General features: G+C 35.2%; 1 pseudogene; it reads left to right on the forward strand.

Moving 5' to 3' along the window:
- The first annotated feature begins 1,359 nt into the window (after positions 1-1,359).
- LOC114189061 (NDR1/HIN1-like protein 13 pseudogene) lies at positions 1,360-2,416 on the forward strand (annotated as a pseudogene).
- The last annotated feature ends 4,715 nt before the right edge of the window (positions 2,417-7,131 follow it).

Here is a 7,131-nt window from a genome sequence, read left to right on the forward strand (position 1 = left end):
ATAAAAGTTATTTATACAATTATAGTGAAAAATTACAGTATGATTGATATAATGAGTTAGAAAATAAAAAATAATTAGATAAAATATACTGAAACAGTATTCTACATGATGAAAATAAACAACAAATAAAAATATTAAAAAATTAACAAATGTATGTCTTGGAAAAAAATTGAGAAACTATTAAAAGAAATCGTACAAAGGGAAACGAATGTATAATTAAGGGTATGATAAGATGAAAAATACCTTAGACATCTAAGAACACTTTTAAATATCAACATATATACTCAATGGTTGAGAAATAATTGTTTTAGCGAAACAAAAAAGTCTTTCAAATAAAACAAAAATTAATAAAGTTAAGTAAAGAAATTTTTTTTATATTACCTAGTAAATGAAAGGTTTAATAATTAAACACGTAAATTGAGAGTATTAAACATACTCATGTGAAAGGAAAATATATACAATAAATAATAATATTTAAAAATATAGAATTATTCAAATATGAGACATACAATTTTTTTAATTGACATACATCATTTTAACATAATTACATAAATATTATGATAAGATGAAAAATATATTGGAGATACTAATGAGTTTCATGACAAACCTAATAATTAGAAGAAATAATATATATATATATATATATATATATATAAGATTGCGTAATTAATTGTGACTATTTTAATAATTTAAATGATGACAGAGATATAGCGGGGACGGGTATTATGGCGGGGATATGTACATCCCCGTAACCATCCCCTTATCCAATTGAAAAAAGTCGGGAATTCTCCATACCCATACCCATACCCAGTCAATGCGGAGATTTCCCGTCAAAACGGGGACGGGTTCGGGCAATACCCATGGGGACGAATTTTTTGCCATCTCTAATTTCTACTAGCGTTTTATAATATTGATACTTTTTTAAATATAATTTAAATGTACATCATGTCCTCGTAAATTAGGTTGATGGATTGATACATTGTTGTAAAAATTATTAATGACATAAAATCTATATTTAATTATCCCCCTAGAAAAATTTGTGTGATAATCAAGATATTATAAATAAGATAAATTTCTAATTAATGAAAACGCGTGAAGGGCAAAAAGAATGTTCTGCTTAATTATAAATAAATAAATAAATAAAATTATGGTAGGTAAATTATTAATAAATGAGAATAAAAAAACAAAAGGAAATTAAGTAAAAATTGAGGAACTCTTTTTATTATTTATTTCGAACTTGAGAAGGAATGGATTCAAAAATGGAATAGAAAAAAGATTACCAAACTAAAAGGGAATTCTAAGGACAGAAAACGCGTACCTGATGTTCCACGTAAACGACACCGTGTTGCGCAGTTCTATTTCTACTTTTTACGCGCACGTTTTCACTTCACTTTCATAGATAACATGTAAGAAAAACACACTCAGTTAACTCATTACTGAGTGACTCACCCAATGGCAGGCAAAGTTCAGCCTCGAAATCCGCCGCTCTCGCAAAAAAAGCCGTCTCCCGCTGCCGCCAAATCCTCGCCGCCGCCGGCAGTCTACATCAATGTCCCCAAGCACTTTCACCCGTCGGAAACTACCAGTCGCTACCCTCACTACAATCGCCGGGAACCTAGACGGTGCGGGTGCTGCTGCTGTCTCTGCTGGTTTATCTTCATCATCATCGTCCTCGTCATTCTGCTCGGAGCCGCTGCCGGCGTTTTCTACCTTATTTACCGGCCGGAGGCACCGGCTTACACCATCAAACGGGTCGCGGTCAAGGGAGTAAACCTCACCTCAACGGCGTTCTCGCCGGAGTTTGACGTCGTCATTAGAGCTTATAACGGTAACGACAAGATCGGAATCTCCTACAAGGAGGGGAGCTCCGTTGCGATGTTCTACAATGACGTTAGGTTATGTGACGGTGTGTTGCCCGCGTTTTACCAGCCGTCTAATAACGTGACCGTCTTGGAGGCGGTGCTGACGGGAAACGACGTGCAACTAACGGTATCGGACCAGACGGCGTTGATGAACGCTGTGACCGAATGGAGCGTGCCGTTGAAGTTGGAGCTGAGTGTGCCGGTGGAAATTAAAGTGGGGTCCGTTACGACTTGGAAGATCAACGTTAGAGTTGAGTGTGACGTGACGGTGGATCAGTTAACGGTGCATGCTGGGATTCTGAGAAGGAATTGTAGTGACCGGGTGTACCTTTGGTGATGGCGAAAACTTACAAGAGGGGTTTGGATATTGAATCGATTCTCTATACCCATTCAAATAAAGGGTGATGATCGCTTTACAACGTTCAAATTTTTACATCAACATTTACAATTAATTTTATTAGTGTTTTTTATTGGATAATATAATTTATATTTTATTTTAAGCTTAATGTAGGTTCATATACATTTATAAGAATGATCAATGTTTTTTTTTTCAATTTTTCTTTTACTTAATTTGGTTTCTATATATTTTTTTATGTTAAACGATGATTTAGTAGGTTAAAATGACAATGATGTTTGAGTTGGAGAGATAGGACAAATTAAGGAGATCAAGATAAACCTTTATTTTATTTAAAAAGATTTTTAAAGAGATAAGATTTGGTGAATAATTATTCAATTGAGAAGATTAAAAAATATTAAACATTATAAGGGATGTATAAATTAAATTAGATCGATGAATATAGTAATCTATCTCCAAGATGCTTTCTTTGATTTTTTTTTTTTCTTTTCTTTGAATCTCAGAAAATAATTGGACTTTAGGCTGAAGGTTTCACTATAAATAGGGTAGGCCGGTTGAGTAGTGTTGAGACATTCAAATCAAAGAAATGCACTAGTTTAATAGAAACATGAATGATTTTTAGGATAAACAATGAGGAATGTGAGAGTGAAGGTTGGAGAAGTTTAATTGAAAATTGAGTATTCAGGTATGGGAGCTAACTAGTCTTGTCATTTGTTTGGAAATGATTTGGGTTCATGTCATTATTATGCGGTGAAATATATGTTAGAAACTAGGATTTGTCCATGATTTAGGTGTTCAAAGATTTAAGGTTTAGGAGTTTAACTATGTGTGAATGGATATTAAAATATGACGAAATGCGAGTTATGTGATCTAATATGTGCAAAAGTTATGTTGTGCAAATACTATGTTGAAATTGTTGTTATGCGGTGAATATGCATGTTGGCATGAAAAATTGAAGTCTAGATTTTTATTTATTGAATATGTAGTTAAGTTGAGCATTCGGTAAAGGAAGGTTTTTCTGTTATTCATAATTATGTTAATATGTGAATGGGTACATTATTGTTAAATATTGTATGATGAGAGATTCTTTGTTTTCATAAGAATATATATATTTTGGTGATTGTGAATTATGTGTTGTGTTTCAATAAGAGGTAATCTATGTGTGAGAACTCCTATGTTACTATAACAAAAATCGCTTTAGACAACAATACAAAATTATGAGTTAAATCAAAAAGACTGTGGGCCAAAGAGTAATTTTCCTTAGTTGTTTTTAGTATTTTCAGAGAAAGAAGTTTTTTTTTCATTTGTAAATATTTCATTAAAATGACAAATTTACATTTTGTTAACAATGAGACATGTATTTTTTTCTTATTACTTGGTAAATGAATTTGTTTTCTATTTATTTTAAAAAATGGTATCCGAGTTGTATCTGTTGTGCTTTCTATATAAGCCTAGGACCATATGAGTTTAATTCTCATCCCCATAGGGGTGTTTCATCTTCGAGGGTGGGGTTGGGAAGCATGATGGTTTGTTCTCCATTCTCATTGTCTTTCTGAAAGCGAACAAGAGCATATGATGAAGGTGAGAAAGGTCGTTCACTTGTTGAGGCCTCCAAAACTAAAATAGAAGTACAAGTGTAACATCCCATTTAATATAAATAACTTTTAAATAAAGCATCACATAATTTAATATAAATGAGCAAACATATAGGAGTATACTAGATCAACTATTATAGTCATTCGAATATACAAAGTTACACATGAGATTTAAAGGCATAATAAAAACATAAGAAAAAAAGTATTTCAAAAGGAGCTATGATATAGTACTATCTTCAACACCTAAGCTAAACAATGGTTTCTCCCTCAACCTGATCTGGATCAACAGGCGTCTCATCATCTGCTCCTAACAATGTATGGTTATCATTGCAAAAGAAGAAGGCAATTAAGAAAACAGAGACACAAGGAAAGTGTAAGCTAGCAAAATTAAAAGAGTTAAACAACAATTGAATCATTTTAAAACTAGCAGCATGAATCACCTAAGCATAATAAACATTTTAACTCAATTATTCGAATACATGTATTGAAATCGGATTAAACTGGAAACTTGCACTTGTGGTAGCTTCTACTGCTCTACAAAGCCATTTCCAATGGATTTCACTCTACCACACACAAGATTGATCCTTAATCCTCTAAGGTCATTATCTTGTCTTAGACTAAGACCTCCTACTATTCTCACCACATGAACCATTGTACTTTATATGAGTCTAAATGATCATTAGAATGTTAGGATGTAACCTTACTTGAATCCATAAATCAATACATACACTATACTACATCTCAAAATCAATCACATATTATACAAAAATTATATCAATTGCAGTCTTATTATACTAGAATCAATAATGCACAAGCATAACAACAATTGAAAGGATAAAAAACCAAAACAGAGGAAATGGTGCCCAGATGGTGCTTAGCGTGAGAGCTCTCACAAAACGCACTGCTCAACAGTGGAGTGCCCTCAACAATAGAGGAGGTCGTAATGTACGAGGTAGACGTTCATCTACGTCTAGATAGCAACATGTTTATTTAATGTTGTTTTGAACTTCGCTTATTTACATGTATTAGCAATGTTTTTATTATCTCTTATGTTGTTTTGAACTTCTTATTAATGTTTTGTAACAGAAGAACTTCATATTTATTATTTGCATTTATATAATGTGGTTACATAATATAAATATTTGTCTTGCTGCAGGTTTACATAATTGGTATTCCGCCCATGAACTATACAAATGTTTGTATTCTACTAACATAAAAGAATTACCATGCTTGAGTCTTGGGGTAACAATGGATAGGCGATATGATATCCATCATCGGTATAAGACAACCTTCTTGTAGGTGAACCTGTAAAGATAAAATTAGTAAATGAAAATGATTTTACATTAGTAGAAAATACTAATCACTTTACCTATACAAAATGAAAACTTTGAACATGTCCTATACTGATTAATCGATGTTGTCTTATATCAGAAGGTGTTGCGGTACATAGTGGGAAGATCATAATATTTTGTACTGATGGCAAACCGTATAAGGTGACATTATATCAATTAGCAATAGCGTAGCCCATGTCTGGTATAGTCATTCACTTCTCCATATTAGTCTATAACTAATCAAACAAATTGTTATGGAAGAAAAAGTAAGACATAATAAGTAAAGTGTAAAGTATAGCAAAAAGTATATTTGATTGTAAATCGACTAGCAAAGACTTCATTGCTGGAATGATCATAGCTTCACACTCTTTTGTGTCAGATGCTTGTGTGAAAAGGTTGGGTCTGCCAGTGTGTGAGCTGTAGTGTGAACTTGTGGTATCTACTCCGGTGTCGGGCTTGGTCAGGACATTGTCCTTGTGTGCTAGATGTCCAGTGGACGTAGAGGGGCATAAATATAAAGGGAATTTGATATGCCTACCTCTACAGGAGTTGGAGGTGATCTTGGGGATGGATTGACTCTCTGCCAATCGCATTCTTATAGATTGCCAAGAGAAAATATTGTTCTTCCCCAACTCAAAGGAGCATGAGTTGTTATCTTCATAATGAGTTATGAAGGAGATACAAGGTGGCGCAATGTGCTACATAATCTTCACGCATCTAGAGGTGGAGAAATAAGAAGGGATGTCAGTTATACCGGTGGTGCATGAATTTGAGGATGTATTCCCGGAGGAAGAGTTAGGGTTGCCTCCTAGTAGAGAGGTGCGGTTCTCTATTGACCTGGTGCCAGGAACCGGTCCAGTGTCGATAGCTCTATATTGTATGGCCCCGGCGGAGTTGGTAGAGCTCAAGAGTCAGATAGAGGAGCTATTGGGGAAATAGTTCATTCGACCCATTACTTCGCCTTGGGGAGCACCAGTGTTGTTGGTGAAGAAAAAAGATGGGAGTTCACGTCTGTGTGTGGACTACAGGTAGTTGAACAAAATGACGATCAAGAACAAGTATCCCCTTCCGAGAATAGACGACCTGATGGATCAGTTGCATGGCGCGTCAGTGTTTTCCAAGATAGATTTACGGTCGGGATACCACCAGATCTTGGTAAAGGCAGATGATGTGTAGAAGACAACCTTCAGGTCCCGGTATGAAAACTACGAGTATGTGGTTATGCCTTTTGGTGTGACCAATGCTCCGGCTGTGTTTATGGACTACATGAACAGAATTTTCAGACCTTTCTTAGATAAGTTTATCATAGTCTTCATAGACGACATACTCATCTACTCCAAGACGCAGGAGGAACATGCAGAACAACTAAGGTTGGTGCTTAGTGTTCTAAGGGAGAAACAGTTGTATGCTAAGTTATCCAAGTGTGAATTCTGGATGAATGAGGTGCAATTTTTGGGGCATGTGATATCTGCACAAGGCATAGTAGTGGATCCAGCAAAAGTGGACGCAGTGGTTAAGTGGGAAAGTCCCAAGTCAGCAACAAAAATAAGGAGTTTCGTGGGTCTAGCTATCTACTATAGGAGATTCATAGAAGGATTCTCCAAGATAGTGACACCTCTAACACAGCTTATCCAGAAGGACCAACCTTTCACTTGGATGGATAAGTGTGAGGAAAGCTTTCAAAATCTTAAGAGAAGGTTGATGAGTGCTCCCATATTGGTCATCCCGGATGTTGGTAAACTCTTTGAGGTTTACTGTGATGCCTCACATATAGGTTTGGGTTGTGTGTTGATGCAAGAGAAGAAGGCGATGACGTATGCTTCAAGGCAACTTAAGGTGCATGAGAGAAACTACCCCACTCATGACCTGGAGTTGGCAACTGTAGTGTTTTCCTTGAAGATCTAAAGACACTACCTCTATGGTGCCCAATTTCGTGTATTCAGCGATCACAAGTGCCTCAATTATTTGTTTGATTAGAAGGAGTTGAA

Source organism: Vigna unguiculata, chromosome 6 (assembly GCF_037176805.1).
Source record: "Vigna unguiculata cultivar grain cowpea cultivar isolate G323 ecotype 2 chromosome 6, ASM3717680v1, whole genome shotgun sequence".
NCBI classification, from domain to species: domain Eukaryota; kingdom Viridiplantae; phylum Streptophyta; class Magnoliopsida; order Fabales; family Fabaceae; genus Vigna; species Vigna unguiculata.